This window comes from Cupressus sempervirens, chromosome 9 (assembly GCF_028749045.1).
Source record: "Cupressus sempervirens isolate cs-2001-9-10 chromosome 9, ASM2874904v1, whole genome shotgun sequence".
Classification (NCBI taxonomy): domain Eukaryota; kingdom Viridiplantae; phylum Streptophyta; class Pinopsida; order Cupressales; family Cupressaceae; genus Cupressus; species Cupressus sempervirens.
In genome coordinates, this window is record NC_143126.1 from 633555045 (window position 1) to 633580160 (window position 25116).

Sequence of the window (25116 nt, forward strand, 5' to 3'; positions counted from 1 at the left end):
TTATGAGCCTATTGTGGACTTATATTTTGAAAACTTGTATAAGAGATGGAAGAAATTGAAGAATTGCAATTTCATAGAGATACAGAGGATCGCTACTACAACCAGCTCCTAAAACTAAGGGAAGAAAACATAGCTTCCATTCACAATCCAAAACTTGCAAAACTGGAGGCCTTTGAGAAGAACAAGTAGTTACTGCTCTCAATGAATGTTTCGCTGAGTACACAAACTTATCAAACATTTACAAAAATAAAGGGAATCAAAGGAGATATCAGAACAAAATTGAAGGAACCAAACTATAGAAGAAATTATGAATCAATCCTAACATGAAAAAGAGGGTGAACACAGAAAACAAAATTATTAGTGAAATTGGGATTTGTATGGACTTCCAAGAATTAGACAAAGCTTGCATTCGTGACCCTTTCCCAACACAACTTACAAAGAAATCCTAGAACCCATTACAAGAAGACAGATTCACTCATTCATTTATGGCTTCTCTAAATATCATCAGGTCCAAACTAAATAGGGAGATCTTCATGGCACAAGTTTTTTAGAATCACTACAGTACCAAAAGAGTCCCACAATGTAGCAACACTACTTCCTATTGGTGAGTACTCTACTGATATATCACTCTACGACAAACAACTCTTATTATGGACATTAATCTTATTTACAATAATAGGAGCACCGTATAAGAAAGGAAGAGATGAAATTATTCAAGGAGAAGCATATGAACATGAACCAGATAATTCTTCTTAAGGACATAACTACGATGGAGCTAGTACTAGAAAAGTTCTACTAGCTGAACTTTGCTGGCCTATCCAACAACAAGATGCTAATAATATACCAAGGTTTAAAATATTTGTCAAATGGCAATACAAACCATTGCTAGGGATGAAATCCCCATCCAACCAATTCTAGCTCAAATACCATTTGCAAAATCGCCCATTGATCTTATCGGACTCATTGATCCTCCAACAAAGCTCTCTGAGGCTCAATTCCTCATTACTAGCATAGACTGCCTAACCAAATGGGAAGATGTAACACCTAACAAAAGTATTGCATATACTACAGCAAATTACTCTATTGTGATATTATTACTAATCCTAGTTGCCCATTGAGTATAACAAGTGATAAAGGAAAGCAATTTGTTAATACGATCATCAAAGAATTATTGGAAAATTGCACGATAATTAAATATGGGAGCACAACATATCATCTACAAGCTAAAGGATACACATTAAATAAAATTAATGGGAATACATGTGATGCCAATAGGACAATCTGGGACATTGATTCCACTGGTACTTTAGACTTACTGCACCACTTATAAACAGTCCACAAGGTTTACTCCCTTCGAGGCAGTTTATGGGCTAGTTTATGGGCTCGTTTATGGGCTCAAGAATAGCCTACCTGTCAAATTCATTATCCACAATCTACACACAACACTCACATTGAGGCTAACAAATGACAACTCAATAAAATAAAGGCTTGAAGAACCAGACAAATTTGATGAAGTGAGACGACCTGAGAAACACCATCTACTTGCAAAAAGGCGTCAAAAGGCATGGCCCAACCAAAATATGAAGTCCAGACAACTTCATATCAATGACATGGTGTACTCTTACATGGCAGCAAGTTTAAGAAACACGGGAAATTCAATGTCTAGTGGCTCAACCCAACTTAATAACATTTTAGATTTTACAGAATTTAGGGTACAGAGATTTGATGGCAGTCCTATAATGCTATGTAAATGGAGCTCAACTTAAATATGTTCATATCTATGTTCCCCGGGGACGCATCCTTGGCCAAAATACCCTTGTTTTCGAGACAGGGACAGGTAGGGGACGTCCCCCAGCCGTCCACAAAAAATGCAAATTACCAGGGGACATCCCCGAAACTCAGGGATGGCTGGCTGTACCCAGTAAAAAAAGGGGACGCCTAAACGTCCCCCAACCATACCAAGTACGGCCAGCAGTCCCCAAATGTTTTTGTTTTTTTGTTTAAATTTTTATTATGCAAAAAAATTTAAAAGTGAACATTAAAAAAATAATTTTAAGGCTCCTAAGTAGGTTGCCCAAGTGGGCCCCACCCCTCCAAATGCTCTAAAAGGTTTAAAGACACCACATTTTAGTTGTTTCATCATTTGTTTGGTTTTCATTTTGTATTGCAGTTAGCTGGAGTTTTCATTTTGCAAGAAGAGGCAGAATAGGAGCAACAATCTACTTCATTTTTCTATTTTTTGTTTTTTATGTTGAACGTGAACATGATTATGATACATTGATACTTATTACTTTATGGCAGCCCTCTAGCCTTTAGGTGTATAGCTTTGGGCATATTTAGATTTTGATTTTCAGATTTATCATGTTTATCATTATGATATTGTTCGCTGATATTGAATGCATTTTGACAATTGGGTATTGAAATCGGATATTATTTCCTAGATGGCATTCAAATGTTGTATGTTATGGTTCTATAATGTTTAAATGAAAACTTTGTGCTTAGTTTCATATGAATGACATGTATATTTGCAAGTTTCAATGTATATTTTAAAATTTCCCTATACATACATACATACATATATATATAGTCGTCCCCATTTGCCGTCTCCCCCCCCCCCGTCCCCAAAATCACCAAAAAAATTTGCTGTCCTGAAAACCTGTCTTGCCGTCCCCATACCGAAAACTCAGGGGAACATAAGTTCATATCAATGCAATGTAGATTTGGATTGAGGACAAGGAAAAATTTTTAAAAGGGGATGTTCTTAGTAAGATATTGAAAAAGCCTGTACAAACAATGCAAATCACTACAAGGAGGTTGTGAAGACTCTAATCAAATAAAAGACACATAAATTAGTAGTATATATTGGGCATGCTCCACTAGATAGATATTAGTATAAACATGGATAGGCAGCAGACATAGAATAATAAGAGAACAAAAGAGGTTAGAGATAAAGAACACGTGTTGGAAATCAATGTTCACATAGGACACATAAATAATTATTCGTAAGGTTTGTTATTTGTTAAATAGGTTATTATATTAGAGGTAAAAATGTGTTGAGTTGTTAAACGGTAAAACAACCCAATATATTTGGATAAGGTCTTATTAATTTAGATTAGTTTCTTTTAATTATTAGTTTATTTATTTTAGTCTTAGATTTTATCACGTGTTGTTTTTATCTTCACTAAGAAAACTATATAAGAGGTGTTTGACAATGCAATCATGAATCAAATCTAGTAAAAAATTAAATTTTGTTCCGTAATGTTATGGTAAATTGATGTTGTTGTAGTTGTATTAAACAAAGGAGATGAAAACTCATTATATAGATTTACAAGGACGATGTTTCTAAAAGAAACAATCATGAAATAAATATGGAAATAGAAACTACCTGATAAACTAAAGACTAACTAAGATGACCATTAAAGAAACATTATAATATTCTAATACGTAACAGATCCTAAAACTTTTCACTAATCTACCAGGACTTACATTGACCCTTTGTTCCTAGTGCTATAGTATTGTGTCCAAATGGTATGCTTTTGTGCATACTTTGGCATTCACCTTCTACTTGATCAAAACTTGAGTCATTGTTGCCTTGTGATTCAGATCTGACCTTCAGCTTAGTTGTTTTAAATCTTGGGTCAAGACTGCTTGCACCCTAAGCTTGGCTCAAGGCTACATTGTATGCCCTGACTCCCATTTTTCTAATCCAAAATCAATCATTTACCCAAGCAAGACCAACATGTCATAGCCCTCAACAAAAGCAAAAAATATTCATATTTGTGTGCTAGGGTATTGTATAAAAGTACTAAGCCCTAGTTCATTTTAAACATCTACCTTTATCCATCCATGATATATTATCTTCCATGTGAACTAACAAAAAAATTACGAAGCTCAAATATGCCTCCATAGTAGTTTCCCTCAACATTTAAAATTGATTGACCCTTTGCTTCTGGTGCAATAGCATAACGGCCCTAAACATAACATATTGTCCAAAATAATTCTATTAATCTTGATGAATCCATAAGTACTACTTTCTCCCTACATTTAGGCTCCTATTTTCAATGTGTGACTTTTGATAGAAAACTTATTGTTGAACATGATCATTGTCTTTGTTTGATAGTTCCACTTTCCATGAAACCAAACCAGCTTCATCAAGAATTGCTTGTTTTGCATTCAATAGCGAAATAGTAAATGCATTTCAATTACTCATTCGCATTTTGTTGGTAACATAGACATGTGAATAATGAACTTTGGTTCCTTCTACACCACAAGCTGTAATGATTTCTATCGTGTTCTAGCAGCATTGATGTTTCTAATATCGTTTTCATGACCTACAACGCTTCTTATCACATTCCCACAACATGTAATGCTTTATCCATGACCTACGTTGCATTATAATCTATTCCCTCGACTTACAAGTGTTAATTGCATAAGATGGAAAATTGCCAATTTTTAAAAACTTGCCAAGTTTTTTCCGCTTGGCCTCATAGAAACAGGCAGCTGAGTATCTAGAAAAACTCACAAGAGACTCAGCAAAAAACCAGCGAGTTTTAGTAAAAACTCAGTCATAATCTTCAAGTTTAATGATTTGACTCTATTCTATATTGCCTTATATTTTCACATTCAACATAGATAACTCCACCTGCAAATCCTGTTTACAACGTAGTAGCTCCTTGTTCTCATTATTTTACCTTTGCTCTACTACTAAATTTTTCTAAATGTAAACTAGTTTTAGTTGTGAACTAAGCTTTATCCATCCCTGGAACAATCTTTTGGTGAAGAATATGTTCTCTGTCTATTTTGCTACTATCAACTTCATTGATTGACCCACTTGTATAGCATATGTTGAACTTCAACACGTTGAGTAACCAATGCTAGGTAACCCAAGCATAGCCAACAAATTGCCTTGTTGAGAAACAAACTAAATGGTTTAAAAGACTATAGGTTGTGATATCTTGAAAAAAATCTACTTCATGTTTTGCAAACCAATATTACAAATGTCCTTAATCTAGGGTGGTTAAAGGTTCAAATTTTACCATTAAAATACACCAAGTGTATAAACTTGAAAGGAAAATGTGAAGTGTGAATAGATCTTAGGAAGTCCATATGAACCATAGTAGGAAAGCTTGGACACGCCTCGGAATCAAGAGCCCAATAATATAGACTCAGACTCAAGAAAAACTTGGAAAAGGACTTGACAAGATTAAAAAAACTTTGGTTTTTATATTTGCGATGCACTTCAAGATTAGATTGTGTGTTATATTTTTTGCACCAACATTTTGAATCACACTCAATGTGTTAGTTTGTGGTGACTGATCAGGAAAGTACTGTACATACTTCATAAATTCTTTGGGGTTCAAAAAAAGAAAATTGGGCTACTATTTGCCAATGGCTAATATTCGCCAATTGGTTGCTGCTTATATTCGCCAATTTATGGCTAACATGTTGTAACCCTAAAGCGGTAAAAATACTTATATAAAAGGGCTTAGGGTTAGGGATTGTTTCATTGTGGTGATACAAAAATTGGTTCTTAAGGCGGTATTGAGTTGTAAGGGATTACGGATTGTAATCAGGCTATAATCACCGGACCATAATAATATCGGACTTGCTATTTGGTGGATGTAGCCTAGGGATTGGGTGAACCACATTAAATCTTGATGTCTTGTGTTGTTTTCTGTGTGATCTATTATTTTCTAATATTGTTTATATTTGCATGAAATTGTTATTTCTATTCGTGGTTTAATCCTAACACAATGATCCATCATCAAGATGAGAAGAGCTGGAGGAGAATAAAAAATAATGGATTGTGTAAATCTGTTCACATTAATTGTAGTTTTACCAAAAAATAGTGCCTTCAAACCCTAGAGACCTGTATTGAGCAAAGAAAAATCATAAAAGTGATGAAAAGAGAATTTTTTATGTTTTAACCTTTGTTGGGCATTCTCAACAAATGTCGAGTCTTATTCAAGTACTCTCGAGTCCATATGTTAGAGTCCATCAAAAAAAAATCTTGAGTCCTTCAAAACAAAATCTTGAGTCCAATCAACTCTCTTGGACTTGACTTAGGAGTTCGTGACAAGTTGACTCGGCTCACTCATGGACTCACGAGTCTGTCCAAGTCCATAGCAAGTGCACAAATTCTTCAAAGTATGATATAAACCAAAGGATATGATAAATGGAAGTATTGAATTTTAATCACGTTGGAAATGGAATAAGAAAAAAATTATTTAAGTACCTAGTTGGCATCTAAGTATATATGTATTATTGTATGTATAATCAATTTGCATTATATAGTTAGTAAAATTGAATTGATATTTGTCTTATGCTAAGGTCTATAGAATTTAAGATAATAAGATTGATTATATTAATTTAATAATCTAGTTATATAGTTGTCACTCAATTGATTCCTGTCATTATTACTACTTTTTTCAATTTCTTCTAATAATTTAAATATGACATCTAAAACTCAAGATTTGTGCCTCACCATCCAAGATGCCTTGTCCAATATGAAATAGCTAGTTTTAATGTATGGAAGAACTCAAATTGGTTGAATAATTGTTATCTCATATCGGACAAAAAAATGAATTGATCTATTATCTCATATAGGGCAAAAAAATGAATTGATCTGTTATCTCATATTGGGCAAAAAAATGAATTGATCTTTTAAGTTATAGTCTCACATTGGATAAGGTAGCCTAGAATGGCGAGTCATAGTTCTTGAGAATTCAAATTGACTAAAATAGAGACAAAGAAGTTATTCAAAGAAATTTTAAAAATAGTGAAAACAATTTGCATTATTGTTGCTTATTAAGGTCTAGATGATGTCTTTCATGTGGAAGAAAGCACTTTGTTCTAACATTACACCTAAAGGTCTACTATCAATTGTGCATAAGAAAATATTAAAACTCCTAATTACTATTTTGACTTAACAAATTGAGATTTTAAACTTCAAAAAATGTGTTTATCAAAACACAGATATATCACGTAATATTGATTCTTTATCTCAGATAGGATTTAGATATGATATTTTCAATTTTATAATTCAGTATTTAACTCGTAGATGCAATTGTAGCATTGTTTTCTTAGTAGTGTAACAAATTCATTTATTTTTCTTATCTCTTCTTTTATTAACAGATGTATTTATATCTGCTATTGTACCATGGCATATGTGATATATCCTAAATAAGAAATATCTAATGAATAATTATTTAGTATACCCTGCTCTGAGATTTCTTTACTTCTCAGAGAAAATGACATTATTCCTCCCCCATCAGGGATTACTTTAGCAGCGAATCTTCGCCTTTTGGCGATCCCGTCTGACGGGTCAATTGTCATTTGGCGAATATTTATCATATTTGGGTCCAACCACGACACCGGATATTTATCATATTTGGGTCCAACGCCCGAGGTGGTCGCCAATTAGTTATCACATGATTGGTCAAAAATATCGATGCAATCGCCAATGCGATATACAGTTTGGATACATTTATTTTAAACATATCGCCAGCCTTTGCATGTTGTTTCTTATTGGCTGACGTTATTTCGCCATTACTACAACCATATTAATTTTTCCTTGGGTTGGGTGTAAAAATATCGATGCAATCGCCAATGCGATATACAGTTTGGATACATTTATTTTAAACATATCGCCAGCCTTTGCATGTTGTTTCTTATTGGCTGACGTTATTTCGCCATTACTACAACCATATTAATTTTTCCTTGGGTTGGGTGTCCCCAACCATTTTATCGACGTGTGTCAATCACCCGCCCCATTTAGCCAACTGTTTCCTACTATAGGCTTGCATTGGAAGGTGCATTTCGCCTGCATTTGACATTCCCGCTTGTTAATCCCGCCTAATTCGACAACCTAGATTGGACTATAAGAAATTATTATTCTACACAATTCGCTATTTTTTGGTCTGGAGACTGGCATTCCTTATTGCTACCGAACTTTCAGAGTGCTGAGTGCATTGGCCATTGACTCGTGGACCCTGGTTTTTGTAAAAGGCAAGTGATTTTTAAATTAATTTGTAAGTGGTACGAGTTATTTTTTTAGTTTCACTGTCCAGTGTCCGCTGGTGACTCGACATCTCACATGCTAAGATAGCCTATAGGTATTAGGTTTGCGAATTATATTAGGTAGTATCGTAGACTGTAGTACTGTAGTAGTAGTACCCTTTTTTTGAGAATGAATCATATTATTTTTATTATATGTAGTCTAAGTAGTTAAGTCTTTTGTTCAACAACTAAGTTGATATTTTTTTGCAGCCTTTATCAGTTTGCCATGTCAAACAAGAGGGGTCTGATCCTTGAAATCCAAGAGAGGCCACCATTACCAAAACGCAGAACCATAGCAGCATATTTTGGTGGTGGAAATGTTGGCAAACAAGTTAGATCTCCAGTGGTTACTGAAAAAGGAGATTCATCACAAGTTGGACCCTCAGACAGTATTGAAGTTCAAGTTGGTGAACCTGATATCTCAGTCGAGGACGAACTTGAACAAGATCTGGAGGAACTTCCCCCGAGTAGGGAGTCACAAACTGAGATTATAGAGTTGGAGTCAATCTCGGACCAATCAATTGAGAAAACCAAAATTGATTCCATAAATCAGGTTCATGCACAAAAGGGGAAAAGAAAACTGGAATCGAAGAAAGATCGATCTTACTGGGATCTGTCCAAAAGGAATTTTCAATTAGAATGGGTGGAAAAGTACTGGTTCATTGAACCAGTGCCCAATCCAAATGATGGTGAGCCTCCTGCAGAATGCAGATGTAAGATTTGCACAAAGATAACAAAGAAGGAGAAGAGGCTGCAGCTTAAAATTGATACGATAGAAAAGCATGTCGGTAAAGTTTACAAGAAGGAAATTATAGATGGAGTCAAAAAATCTGTGCTAACTTGGAAAACAAAGGAGAACTGTCTGCATATCAAGAATGCTGAAATATACGAGTTACACCAACAAATACGGGAGAAGCGTTCTACAGTAAAAGGTTCCATTGAAGATTTCATTGGGAAAGCAACGGAAGTGCAAAATATGGGAAAAGTAGTTCAATTAAGTGTGGTCTTTTATATATTGAGTAGAGGATGCCCTATGACGGACTATCCTACAATGACTGCATTATTGTGTCTTTTGAAAACTCGAAACTATCCTAACAGTCACTGGTCAGTAAACAACGGGTGGGAATGGGCTAAATGTCTTGCATAGGTTGAAATAGAAGATATGAAGGAATCTATAAAAAACTCAGATTTCATTGCATTGTCTCTAGATGAAGTTACAGCAATTGATAATACTTCCTGGGTGTGCATGCATGTTTATACTGTAAACAATCTTTGTCGTCAACCATTTCTACTATCTGTTGCTAAATTGAATCGTAGTGCGACAGCTGAAAACTTATATGAATTATTAAAGACTACTCTAATTGAATCTGAAGGTTTGGATAGCATGGAGATTGCCAAAAAGTTGGTGTGTGTTGGAGTGGAGGGTGCTTCGGTTATGCAAGGTCATAAAGGCAGTCTTTGCAAAAGGATCAAGAATGATTTGGCGCCCTACGCTATTCCCATTCATTGCATGGCCCATCGAATGAATCTAGCTTTTGGAATTGTCAGCAATTTTGGTTGTGTAAGTAAAGTGGAATCTCTAATCAAAGAGATTTACCAATACTTCTGTCAAAGTCCAAAACGAGTCCGAGAATTTCAACACTTTGCTGCAGGACTTACTGATGGGAGGAAGCTTCTTAAAGACAATGATATCAGATGGACCTCTTTGGATGGAACAGCGCATCGAGCAATGTCTGAATACTCGTCATTGCTTGGACTAATCCATATGTGCGAGACAGATTCCTTCAGCTATATTCAAGCCTAACTAATGTTAAGGTACTCTTAACTTTAGCAGCTATTCTCCCCATGCTACAGGACATGAGAAATATTATAAAAAAAGTTAAACAAAGAGCTATGTACATTGCAAAATATAATAAGCTACGTAAAATGACATGTAGTAGCCTGGATACTCTGTACCGATTATTACCATTAGATGAAACAAAGTTTGCAGAGTGGTTAGAAATCTCAAATTTGAACAATCCTGGGAACTTTTTACATATTGGTACAAACGATGAGGTATATGCCAGGGTACATGGAGTTGACATACCAATGCAGTACTATGCCCGCGTCAACCCCAACAAAGCAGGAAGCGAAGTTGAATTAGAACCAGAGAAGGTACTTTCACGTGTTACAAGTGAAGCCTTCAAGAAGATCAAAGACTCTGTCAAGCGAATTTGCTACAATCTGTCGTCAGAAATCAGATTCAGATTCCCTCTAGAGGAACTGCTGGAAGCAATGTCAATTGTTTTTCCACAATATTGGTCTCTAAACAGTCCAACTGATTTTCGAAGAAGGATGACGACTCTGATTCAGCATTTTTGCACACCCAAAGTAATCAATGGAGTCACCATAAATGAAATTTTAGATGAAACTCGACTGAGAGATCAATCATACTCTTTTGCAAACATAATGAGGGAACAATATGCTGTTATGGAAAACCCAAATGAAGAGGGAGCGGTAACAAAGCTTTGGAAAAACCTTGGTGAGAGCAATCAGTTGAGAGAGGCAATACCAGAATATTTCAAGCTTACCAATTTATGTTTGACAATGATATTGGGTTCAGTGGAGGATGAGAGAGTTTTCAGTACTTTGGGCTTCCTTAAGTCAAAGGTTAGAAACAAATTAGACAAAAATTTGGATAATTGTCTGAGGCTCTATAATTCTAAGTATGAGGTAGAAAATTTCCCTTATGACAAGGCTGTCAGCATTTGGAGAAAGCGATGTCAAAGAAGAGGAATTGCCAACATTTCAAACACAAGTGGCAATGGTAGTGGCGGTGGCAGTGGTTCATATCGTGATATTGAAAGTCAAAGCAATGAAGACGATGTTGAATTTGGCATGCATAGTGAGTCTGACGTTGACAATGAATATGAAGAAAACACAACAAACAATGAAATATTATATGCAATAAATGAGGAGGATTCTGATGATAGTGATGCTGAGCCGGTCCAGGCAGAATGGCAACTATAGCAGCTTCTCAACCTTCTGCGTGAGTCATGTAGTAGGCTAGTAGCTCTGAACTAAGACTCTACCTACTAATTAATTATGTAACATGTTTGTAGAAGTTAATTTATAGCCTTCATTCAGTATCCCTTTATAGATGCTTAATTTTATTTATTTATTTTTGAACATGTTGATATTACAAACTTAGTACTTACATGTGGAGATTTTCATTGATTGTATTTTTTTAAAATGCTGAGATTTTCATTGATTCTAGTTTTTTCTTTAAGAAATTGTAACATAATGCATTTAACAAAATAAGCTCCATTTAAAAAAAAATTGTATTATAATTTATAATAACAAATCAGCCTGTAACGTAATACATTTAATGATTGTCAATTACAAACAATTACAACCCTTTGCAAATGACTCAATGTCAAATTGCAATGACCGTGAATTCCCTTTTGCAGATACAAGGGAGCAACAATAGTTGTAGGTCGGTTTGTAATTGTATATATGATCAGATATGCTGGCTCTTGATTCCAGATATGCCATAGTATGCTACTATGCTAGTGCCTGGTAGCCCAACTATCCTGATATGCTGGCTCTTGATTCCTGTAACAATTAACATTAAACAAAGTTGAAATTAAATCTAAAATTTGAAGTTAAAGAGCAACAAGTAACAAAACAATTATAGTTCTATCACTTACTAAGTTGTTACAGTGTTACTACTTAGTGCTATCAGCTATGACTGCCACTGATAGCAACAGTAACAGTTTGAGAAGATGACCCAGCTTCACTGAATTTCTTTAGGGCGCTCCATTCTACATCATTTGGAAGACCTTTTTTTTGAGGTTGTAGCTAATTAGTTGTAGTCTTGTCAACAAAAAATACTTCTAAGAAATAGAATAATATGATAGGAGGAATCTATCTATAGCATCACTCATTGTTGATAGTGGTTTGATGCAACTTGCAATTCCCTCTAGAGTGAATTCCTCAAGCAATTCCCCTAAATGAGAATTCATCCTACCTTGCAACTTTTTCATGTAATTTTCGTTTCCAATGAATGTGTTTTCTGAGTTAGCAGGATTTGGTAATCCAACATTCAGCAAGTTCACTATGGTGTTATTCATCTTCATCAACTCTTTGGAAGCAAAATTGAGCGATTCACCAATTCGTGTTACTTCTTCACAATGTTGAGAGACATTAATGGCCATCACACAGGCATCCAAGCGGTTGTTTATTCCATGGTTTGCCAAATCCCTGTAACTGGATCTCTTTAGTTTATTGAGAACTTGGTCAGAAAGATCTTTTAAGGAACTGATGAAGATTTGTCTTTTACACTGAAAATCAATTTTTACATTTTCAAAAACAACTATGAGATTGCTATTTAAATCAAGCCATTCAACCAAACCATCACTGATCATCATTATTTTGTCCCAAATTTCTTGTTTCATAAGCTTAACTGTGTTTATTATAATATCCTTCACATGATGGTCTTCGGAAGAGGTCGTTCTATTTTCTGCCATTACATTCTCCACCTTTTTCTTCATTTCAGACATCTCTTTTTTACTCTTTTTCTGCATTTCTTCTAGTTGCCTTTGCCAATCAGTTGCTCTCTTCCTCTCATCCTCCAATTTCTTCTTCAAATCTTGGATTTTATTTACAGTAGTTACCTCTTTTTTCTTGTTTTCCTTGAGTTCCCTTTTCAAATCATGGATTGTCTTTGAAGTGGACGACTCCTTTTTCTTCGCACTGTCCAATTCCTTCTTCAAATCATGGAGACTTTGAGTAGACTCCTCTTTCTTCGTGTTCTCCAATTCCTTTCTCAAATCGAGGTTTTGCTTTGCAGCTGACTCCTCTTTTTTCTTTGCATTCTCCAATTCCCTTCTCAATTTTTGGATTGTGTTAGTGCTTGCAGTAACACTAGACTTCGTTTTCTTTGCATTGTCCAATTCCTCCTTCAAATCACTGATAGTTTTTGCAGTTGACAACTCTTTTTGTTTCATATTCTCCAATTGGTTATTCAAATTGAGGATTGTGTCTGCAGTAGACTCCTCTTTTTTCTTCTCATTCCCCAATTCCTTTTGCAAATTAAAAATCATACTTGCCCTAAACTCCACTTTGTTCTTTTCCTTCTCCCACTCATCCTTCAAAATTTTATTTTCCTTGGCGGCAAATTCCAGCTCAGTTTTCAATTGATTCATGACCTGTGCACTACTCTCTACAGACTTGAACAACTATGCAGTAGACGTTTGTTCATTCTTAAGTCTTTTTTGGCACTCATCCAATTCTTTAGTCAAATGTTGCACTTGTTCATTCATCTTTTCTTGTTGGAGAATTGCCTCTGTAGGAGAAGATTTATTTATCCTGTTTTGCAATTCTTTGAACCTATTGTCTATTGCTTTCTCCTTTGCCTTCACATTATCAAAGTCTGCATGTAACTTTTCTATTTGTTTTGTAAGCCTTTTGTTTTCCCTCTCCGCTTTCAGAAGTGTAGAGTAGACCATTTTGTTGCTCTCTTTTGATATATTGATTTGTCAATATTTTTCACTTTTGACAAATCCATTTGAAGACTAGTAACTTGTATATTGTTACGATTTTTGAGGTAGATCATTATCTCTACCCAGGGGCATAACAGCCATGAAGTTCATCATTTTTGTTTGGATCATATGTTGGAAATATTCTGTTAGTAGATCCCTGACATTCGACAACTGCATCACTTTTCAAAGTCTTCATAATTTGCCTATTTCTTTCGCTTGTCTGTTCAAACTTTGATGCAAACTCGTTCAAACTAAAATCTGGGTTTTCTGACACAATTGAGTGTTTGAAAGGTGAATTATCAACTGTATTGTTGAATGCTGATACTCCTCCATCTCTAGCTAAACTCACTCCACCTACAATTGTATTCTGAGGATTGCCAACATACTGAAGATGGCCCATTCCAAATCCTAGCGTTTTAGGACTATTTTTAGGGTTTTGTACAGAAGCCACTGATGCATACATTGCTGAAGTAACCGCTAACATTTCTTGCGGTGTAATTGTCATAAGTTTTTATTTTTTTGCACAAGGTTCATCCATGCTAGTGCCAGTGTCAGTGCCAGTGGCAGTGGGATCAACTACAACTGGATTTGAAGATTTAACAAATAATGTGTTGGGATGACCTTGAGAAGCAAAAGTATAATGTTTTTTTCCCTTTTTAGATGAATCATCTTCAATCTCACAACTTCCAATGATTGGTTTACTTCCTCTTTTGGGTGGGTCTGGTACTGGAACTGGATTCCAAATCCCATCACCACTTGCACCAATGGGCCCTATACCTGCATAACCCATTTTTTGTATCATAGTTGCTCCTTTACCATACGTCTGTTTAGTAAAATCAGTCATTTGAAGTTTAATAATATCTCTGCCCCTGGTTGACCCGAAATCCTCAATACCTTGAATGTCAGCATCAAACTGGAGGTCCTCTTGTCTTTGAATATCACTGTCACTGCAACTCTCAAGTTGATATAGTACATTTGGATGCTCTTTATCCCAATAAGTGCTGAAAAGGTCATCCTCATCAATTTCCTCAAAATTTGATAATGTCTTTGGTTCACCCGAATTTTGCCTCATTTTCCAAAACTCAGTTATCTTGGTTTGACACCACATTTCAAATATGCATGCCTCTTTAATTGCTTTCGGCATAGACTTCTTAGAAGGTTCAAGTGCTTTCTCATAGAAATTTAAGTATGTCAAAGGCCCTGATTTGCGTGACTCTGATATGTGCAATGTCGTAATTTGGGATGACAGTTGTTGCATTGAAATATTATTCTCTGCTACATGTTTTTCCATCTCTTTCTTAACCTTATCCCACGAATCCTTGTTTTTTAACTTTTCTATCAATGGCATCTCCTAGTGTTGATATTTGCTTGCAGAGTTCTCATTGACAATAAGTCTTGTTTTTATTATGTTCAGTGGATCATAATTCTAGTGACTAACAAAATGAAAGCCAAAAAAAGTTACCAATTCATTTGCCACTTTGAAAGCCTTTCTCTCAAATGTGAGGCCTCCAATTGCAAAAGGCAAGGAAGGAAATATCGTTTTCTTTTGTTGTCCACTGAAAAGTTCATCTGCGCTCTCCATCTGCCTTACATATTCTAGTGCAAAAACCCTTTCTGTAACATGCATTGGAAGTTTGTAGGGTTCAACCGCTGAACCGTAAAACCTTAAGACAATGTACTCTTCCATGAAGAACCAGTCAGCCAATTGAATTTGACTTCCCAATTGAATGCAATCTTTACAAGACACAGGCAATCTAGGCATTGTAGTGCCTGTGATTTTTTGGTAAATAAGTGCCAAAAATAAGTCTACAAAATGGTTGTAGTTTTTATTGTTAGCAGTCATCCTCATCTTATGTGTCCACTCATATATTGGACTTGGTGTCTCTGATTTCTTCTGGGTTTTCTCATCAAACTTATAGACCTCAATATCAAGCTTGTTGTTCTCTGTCTCAAATATTGAGCGATGCTTTGCTAAAAGAAAGTAGCACAAGTAACTTGTGAACCTAAATGTCTTCGTCTTGCCTGTAGCCATACTTTGTTTAATCATTAGTAATTATTGTTGCATAGATTCAACAATGTACCGAACAAAATCATATCTTATTGCTACATTGTCAACTGACTGACCTCGACAATGGATATTATAAATCATTTCAAGAACACTGGCCCTCACTTCTTTGTTACTGTCCAATTCCAGGCAAAATGATAACAAAGAAATAGTATTCTGAACCCATGGCACAAAAATATCATACTGATAAGGAGGCTTATGGTCTTTGTCCAGTGTAACAGTAACACTACTAGTGGATGCTGAGGGTATTAAACCCTTAATATATGAATCTTGAAAACTTCTTTCTAGCTTGTCATAAGCCTAAGCTAGTTTATCCAAGTCAATGCGCTCATTAGAGCTTTCTGTTCTAAACCCTAACCCTAGGTCTAACAGAGTGAAAAATTCAGTCTCAGTTATTGATAAAATTTCCTCTTGAGTGTTTTGGTTTACAATTGCCTTTCTATTTTCATCATAATTCTGAGCGCATAGCATTACAATTTCAGAGCAAAGGAATACTTCGGGTACAGCGAGGTTTGCTAATCCAATAACCAGAGCAGCTAGTTTATTTGTATATGCACCAATACTGCTGTTATATTTGTAATAAATTCTCCCCTTCTGGGGATCTTTCCACTTGCTAAACAATGAATATCTAATTGCCATGATTCCAAAATCTCCATGGATAACAGGATCAAAAATATCATGACATTCATCAGTGAAACTTGGGGTTTGTAGCACTTGTCTGAGTTGTATAATGGTGTTCTTTTCCTTTATGGGTGCACTCGTTTGGGAGGTTTTTGACTTTGTTTTGCCCATGCCTGGTTGCTACTGGTTATTAGACTTCAGACCCTATTCAAAATAATTGTAAAGTGTAAACCTAAGAGAATTAAAATCAAGATTTCTATTGCTGCAAATTGCAATGGAATTTTTTTGAAAAAAATTAAATACCTGGAATTGAGATTGGATAATTGGTGTTGTCGTCTGATACCCAAGTTTCACACTTTCAGTCTTTCAAAAATTAGAACACAACTACCAGTTTTTGAAAATTTAAAATTTGAAAACCTTATGGCTATTCTATTGGACTCTTGTCTTACGTTCCAAAAATCTCAACTTCATATTCTAAAAAGGTAATACTTGAAGTTTAATAGTTAAAATGAAAGTAATAAAAAATTAATGGTTTTAACTTTTATGTACAATGTACATCTAACCGACACCGTAATAAATTGTCAAGACTCAAAATCAATATTAAATAATGTAGTGATGTACATAAGTTACACGTTTCACGATTCCGGATGCATCTTGGCAGTTGGGAAAGCATTTCCCAAATCGGCCCAAAATTCATCTCGGGCTGTCGATCTATAGACTATCAAATGGTTATTAAATTTATTATTGTTATTATATATAAAATTATTTAATATAATATTATATATAATATTATTTTATATAATAGTATATATAATATTATTTATATTATATTAAATAAAATAATATAATGATAATAATAATGACCATCTCAATCTGATAGATCGAGATCCATCATGGGCCGTCGATGACTTCAGAATTATTATTATAATAACTGTTATCTCCAAAATCTGCACCTTGAAATTTGCTTTAAGTCCTAAAACTTGCAGCAATTTTGGAGAAACATGGGATCAGCCAGAAGTTGTGGGTAACTTATAACTTGGCTGAACCTCCGGATCCTAGGCCGGTTCCTGTATAATATATCTTATACCTTACTTGTACTAATGGAAATGTGAAAAACTTTCAGATGGAAAAGGGTAAAAAGATGACCTAAAACTCGGAAAACTTAAAGAAGTAAGGCGATACACCAAAATTGATAACACAGATTACTGCTATACTTGAGACACAATGAAAGATTTGACAAGACATTCACAAGAATCCTTATTTGAAAATCTGCTAATTCACATCAAATCAATAATTTAAGAGACGGTCTATGAACTCTGAAAATATACGAAAGGAATTTGATCACAATCGAATACATCAATAATTTAAACACAACTCAAAACCTGTGAACAGCTATTTATAAAGAAGGTACAAGATAAGACATCATTCAGAAAGGCCTATAATTAAAACACAATTTGAATAACATCAATCACCTTAACACACACAACTAAATCTGTCAACTCCAAAACTGGTTCCAATGAAAACTCTATTTTCATCAAAGGTCCTCAAAACAGTACATCTGCATAATGGATCAGCATCATAAAAAATTACACTCAAGGATCAAATCACATAAGCGTCCTCTCTCAAAATCTGAACCCCCTCCTTAAAAATAAAAGGAGTATATATAAACAATACAACTGCCTCAAAGCAGAAAAACTGGGTCGAAATAATGAGTTAACTCATTATTAAGCACCTCTGAAAATTCCAAAAACATGTTCAAAATATCCTGAACTGAAGTTCCACCAACCATGCATGAGAAAAACCAAGAAAAACTCCCCAAACTGCCCATAATTACTCCATAATGCAACTCTGAAACCTTCCGTCTAAACTGTGCCTCTGAACTCAACTGCAGTTGCCCCCTTGAATTTTGGCATTTTATTGACCAACTTCTTCTTAAACTCGTCTTGACTTTTGACTTTTAAATATTTTTAACTGCATGAAAATTATTATTAAATAATTGATTTGAAGAATATCAATTATTTAATAATTATTACAATTTGATATTATGCAGTTAAAAGTATTTAAAAAGAATGCAAGACTAAAAAATGACATTATTATTAAATTGCAATTAAAATTTATTATTTATTTATTAGTTAATTTATATATTATCAACTAAAAACAAATAATATTACAATATTTATGTTAAAGCGATGCAATTTAATAATAATTATATAGACATTAAATCTATAGCACTATCTCAAATTGCATAGAAGAAAAAAAAAAAACGACTCCATATTACCTGGACCCGAAATTTTCTAAAATGTAATTGAGGAAAGGTTAAAAGAAGAGATTGTGATTTTATTTCCTCATTTGAAACTCACGGGAATGAGCAGGAAATATGTTAGGGTTAGAAGAAACCCTTATCCGCCATGAAGCGTTCAGATCTTGGGATGAAAATTTTTTATTTTTATTTTTTTTTTGGTGCCAATTGGTGTTGAGTAGTCGTCTTCTACAACTGACTCCACATTCCTTTTGACGGCGTCTCTCCTTTTGCTGAGTATTGAATTTGCTTCACTTTTCTTGATGTTGGCATGGCTGGAGATACGCATTTGGTATGAAATAAAGGGATTTTGCTGCAGCCGTTTTCCTTTAGCTCTGCCATTAAGACACCTGGAGGTTTACGGCTCATGGTATGTAATATGGTATTTTTTTTTGTCAAACCAACTGGTTATCTATTGCTGCTTGAGATTCAAAGGACTCTTTTCGTGGTTCTTCTTTGCTAGGTTTTGCAAGCCGTGAGCGCCATAACACTTCTCCTCTTTTAGCCGTGGATTTATGATGTATAAAAAAAAATATTCATACCACGTTTTCTTGAAGTTTTTGCTGTAAGTGAGTTTTCTTCATTTCTTTTGATGAAATTAGGTAACCTCTAATGGTCGCCAGCTGGTTATTTCTTTGCTTCATTTGGAAGACATATCTGCTCTTTTGGTGGTTTTTTTGCTTCAGATTTAAGGCTTCTTCCTTGATTTTCTTGCTAACTGCGGGCGCTGAATTTACTCATGAATTTATCTTGCTTATTTGGACACCTGGAGCTTGTGATTTTTGCTGAAAGTTATCATAAAATTCCTTTTTTCTTTTGGTTCCTGCTGTATTGGAGAAATGTGTCCACATGTTGCATCATCTAGTGCTCTATTCCTCAAACTCTCAATTACATTGCCTTTTCCATGTTCAAAATATTCAGTGGAATCCTGAAAATCAATGGGATAATCCAGTTCAACCGATGAACAGTCACATCCATTGCCAAAATTAAGCTTCAAGAAAACTTTAAATGGTTTTGATCTCAATGTCTCCCTCTGTAGTTTAAAGGGCTGATCTGTCAAGAAAGCAAACTTTACACGAGGCCTATCTGGAAAGCTTGCCTCCACAGATTTGATGAAACGTAAGGCTGCTTTATTTCCATGTATACTTGAGATTCTCAACTTCCACTTTGCATACCTTTTCTCTGCAAGCATATTTGATGCAGTCCACTCGAACAAATGCTGGAATTTTGTAATTCAGAAACTGCATTACACCAGCAATGACCTTGTCGACTTGGGCATGTATAAGCAAAGCTGCTTTCTTGTCCTTCGGAGTTGGCTGAAAATTAATAATTACAAGCTTGCCACCGCCACGAACAGATTTTAAGGGCAAGTTGCATGCAGGAGTTATCTGCAAGCTAGTTCCTAAGCATATGATCAGATCTGCCATCTTACAATGCTGCTCCGCAGGAATCATCTCTTTTGGTGGCAATGCATCCTCCCAATCAAGAACTGTGTCCTTGAGTTTCCCGCCACAATTTAGATCTGAACAATGTCGCCCAGTCTCCTTCATTCCTATAGTCTCCACCTCAAAGTCACGGACATATTCTTTACCACATGAGGAGCAAATTTCCCTAAAAGAGTTCCCGTGTAACTCAGCAAGCTTCTCCCTTGGTATGTTTTGGCTTGCTGCCCTCTCTTTGCACATTCAGAAATCAATCTTGAAGCTCCATATAATGCTGTATTTTTATTTTTACTGCGACTGATAACTCCTTTGTAAACTAGTACTGATGAACACTATTTGTTTCTATCATTGTTATGACTTGCATCTGCTACCTTTATGACGCATTTTTGTCACTGGCTGAAAATGGTTATTTTCTGTAATAAATAACTCCACCTGTAGCTTTTTGCATATGTGAAACAAAAGTTTCAAAACTTAAAAGTTTGTCCCTTTGATGTTTCATTTTCTGTTATTTGTATGCATATCAATTCCATCTGCTACGCCTGTCCTGCTCTTTTCTTTTATAAGCAAAAGGTTTCAAAACAAAAATGAATTGTCCCTTTAATACTTTTATTCTACATGATCGACCTTTCTATTTGCTGATGTACGTCTGTATTTTACTGAGATGAATAGCATGTAGGATGGTAAATATGAGATTTGAGTGAGTCATCAGCATTGCTTAGATTCATTGGATCTAACCCATTCTCTTCTTTGTGAATGCAGGGATTGGAAGCACGAAATGGGCGATGTCTGGAGCAGCGAGAGGATGGATGCAGTCGGACGCCATATCACCAATCATTACAGGCAATGACTGGTGCCCATGATCCTTTCTCCTTTTACCCTTCTATTTAGTTATTGGTTTCAGTAGGGTATAGATATATGTCAGCACGTAGAGACTACTCTCATAGTCAGATGTGTGGGAGAAATTTACTTTCAGCATTTAATTTCTGTCATGATTTACTCCATCATGCAAATATTGAACATTATTTCAAAATGAATAAAATACCTTTCTTTGATGTATTTTCTGAAAATTACTTTGAAAGTAATAAGCATATATTCTTTCATTTGAACATGTGTGAAAAATGAACAATAATATTATACCATATAATATTTATATAATATATATAATAATAATAATAATAATAATGACTCGAGTCATCAACGAAATTATTATTATTATTATTATTTATATAATAATTATCGACTCGAGTCATCGACGGCCCGGGAGGAATTTCGGGTCGATTTGGGAAATCTTTTCCCATCTGTCACGATTCTTGACAGATGGGAAAAGATTCCCCAAATCGGCCCGAAATTCCTCCCGGGCCGTCGATGACTCGATGGTTCTTCTCATTATTATTATTAATATTTATATAATATAATAATAATATTTATTATAATAATAATAATATTATTATTATTATACCATATAATATTTATATAATGTAATAATAATAATAATAATAATAACTCGAGTCATCGACGGAATTATTATTATTATTAATATTTATATAATATTATGTCCACATAATATTATATAAATATTAATAATAATAATAATTCCACATAATATTATATAAATATTAATAATAATATTAATATTAATATTATATAAATATTAATAATAATAAAATATTTATATTTATATTATATAAATATTAATAATCACATAATATTATATAAATATTAATAATAATAATACTAATTCCACATAATATTATATAAATATTAATAATAATAATAATTCTGTCGATGACTCGAGTCATTATTATTATTATTATTACATTATATAAATATTATATGGTATAATAACAATAATAATATTATTATTATTATTATTATAATAAATATTATTATTATATAAATATTAATAATAATAATATTATATTATATAAATATTATATGTTATAATTATTTATTATATAATAGAACATATACTATAATTATTTATACTATAATATAATATAATATAATTATAGCCATATGATATAATCTTAACACCATGTAATAAAATATAATATAATAATAATAATAAATTTAATAAAATATATAATGACCATCTCAGACAGTAGACTCAATCTGATAGATCAACCGCTCGAGATGAATTTCGGGCTGATTTGGAGAATCTTTCCCATCTGCCCAGATTCATCCGGAATCGTGACACGTGTCATGGAATCCACGATTCTCTGAGATGGTCATACTCATTGTTATTATTATTATATTATATAAATATTATATGGTTATAAATTATAATTATATTATATTATATTATAGTATAGTATAATTAATTATATTATATGTATATGATATGGTTATAATTACAATTTAAAAATATAATTGCAAATGCTCTATTTTTATTCATATTTATTATTTAGTTCCAAAATTAAAATATAATATAGTTATAATATCTATAAATTATTAAAATTTAACATATATTAAAAATTCTGATAATTGTTTATAAACTATTCTTCATTATTTAAAAGATTTCATAATGAAAAAAAAGTTAAGAATAGGTGACAAGATAGGTATGAAATAAAAATTTGACACATAAATTTGAAACAAACTTACAAAGTCGTAGACTAAGAAGAACAACGATTTGAGAAGCCAAAAACTATTGTTTTCATTGATAATATTTTAGAGTGTACAATATACATAATACTGATTCATAGCTTACATATTCAAAATAGCTGATTAAATCACTAATCAGCCTGGTTTTACTATTTCGTAATTTACAAAAAAGGGCAGGGCCCAATCTTAAAAAAAATACAGATATCTTGAAAACATTTTTTTGGCAAACTTTTGCCCTAATCAAAACATTTTTTTGCCCTAAAGGGCCAAGGGAACAGGGAACCAGGGAACCAGGGAGGCTGGAAGCATGAGCAGGCTGAGGGACCGAGGGATTGAAGTCTTTAATCAGAAAGGTCTTCAATTCCGTCTGCGAGGAATCTATTGGAGAAGATGATGTCACTGAACTCGTCCAGCCATGTGAAGTTCATCTCGCTGACGTCATCGTCCAACAACAACCATTTCCGCAAAAAATCCCTTTCGAGCCACGCCCACTTCCGATGGCGAGTCAGTTGTCGTTCGTTCATGCCGAGCAAGAAAGGATGCTAACGTATAATGCACCCTATGCCTTCCTCCCAGCACTTGTCTGCTACATCTGCAAAAGGGATGCCAATACCTGGCCCCGATACCTGCTCGGCCAATACAATAATTTTGACATCATCTTCTAAAAACGTTAAGCAAAAGCATCAACATGTCTATTTGCCTGCCTCCAAGGTCAAGAAGAGACGCAAGGAAGCGGGAGGTAATATCCGTGGACACACGGTACCTCTTATCATTTCTCAAGAATTCATGGCCAAGTACCATGCATATAGCATGGCGGATAAAAGGACTTCGGCCATCTACCTTGCAAACTATGGCAACGACATCATCAGGAATTTTGCCCAAAAAGGGCTTTTGCAGAGCCATATTAGTGCATTTCAAGCGAATTGGCATATCCATGACTACGATTCAAGAAACTAAAAACTCTGCACAATGCAACTACAAACCAAATTCAGATTGAAAAAATTAGAATATGAGAAATGATATTGAAAGAGGAATTGAAGAGCCTATTTAATGGCAAACTGCAGTTGCATCTAATTCTTTGGCGTTCGCGATCTTCCATATCTTATCTTTTCGTATTCCTATTAATTTTCAAGTGTGTGAAACACCGAAATGTGCTGACATTAATGTCGGACAGTCAATACTGCTTGACATGATTAATGATTTCCATGTAAACTTTTTCACGTGTCTCCATTCCGAAAAATTACGTGCGACTCCAAGTCTTTTCAAGCGAGTGGCCCTGAGATGCATCTACTATCGTTGATATCTAACTACTCAACGGTCAATAAAACTATTGTATTTACTATTACCGTAACAAAAGTGACAATAGTCGACTTGGTAATTGTGACACTGAGGTAATAATGTTACGACATTATTAATAACACACCCAACACAGTACACAAGTTGAAACTTGAAAGTGACTACTCAACAGTCAGTACAGTCACTAACCAATACATGTGCAAATTTCGCTGTCAGATTAAACAATGTTTCAGTTTACCACTGAAAATTAGCCAAGACCATTATTATTCATTTTCCTACAAAACAAGTAATTCGCCTCTGACATTGTTATTTCATTTTTGGCAAGGGAAAAAATAGCCATCATTTATATATCCGTCAGTGAAAACAAATATTAATTTGCCACATTTAAAATGATTTTTGCTAAGGCAAGAAACAAATCGCCAACATATAATATTTTATTTCCCTATATGGAACAAAAAAATTGCCCTCGATATTAAAATTTTCCTGCCCCCAAGATGTTGGATTCGCCAACATTTTAAGCTTTTTTTTCGGGAGGGGTTTCTTAAAGTTATCCCTGTCCCCCATTCATAATATACATGTTGGACCATATAATGGTCCCTAATTCTTAATCATATTAAATTGAAATATTGAATAATTGGGTATTGATATATCAATATTTTAAGACATGCTAGTTTGCAACATTCCCACCTATAAATCTGGGCGTGGCTCTTTTTTTGATCTCATGACTACTGAACATAATTGGTACCCAATCTGAGTTCTTATCCCTCCTGATGCTAATTTGGTTGTCGTGCTCGGCATTGTTACAAAACATCCTATAAGGAGGGATAGTAGTTGAGTCGGCTCCTATTGTTCCCTACGGCCCTTGATAGAAAGTGATATTGTGTTGAGTGATGATCGTATGATATGTTTGCAGTCTAATTCCCTTCGTTAATCAATCACTCATTTTCCAAAGCCTATAGGGGCTTATTAGTTATTAGTTATTCACTCATTTTCCAAAGTCTAATCCGTTATTTTTTTCAGTATCCACCCGTATTTTTCTTCCCCCCACCATGGCAAAATGGTCTATTACTTATACGTGTGGGAGGGGAGATATATAGCTGGAGACACGTCCTTTGCCAGCGTGGAGGAAAAATGGCCTGTAGTACCATTTTGGCAAGGATGGTCAAAATCCATTAAATCAACTGATCATATTATTAGAGATATCATATTATT

General features: G+C 34.4%; 1 protein-coding gene and 1 pseudogene across 2 annotated transcripts in view; both read right to left on the reverse strand.

The window, feature by feature from the left end:
• Window positions 1-25116, reverse strand: part of U2A' (U2 small nuclear ribonucleoprotein A) — a 71447-nt gene that overhangs the window by 37897 nt on the left and 8434 nt on the right. The window lies entirely within an intron of this gene.
• Window positions 19320-20250, reverse strand: LOC149540311 (NAD-dependent protein deacetylase SRT1 pseudogene; annotated as a pseudogene).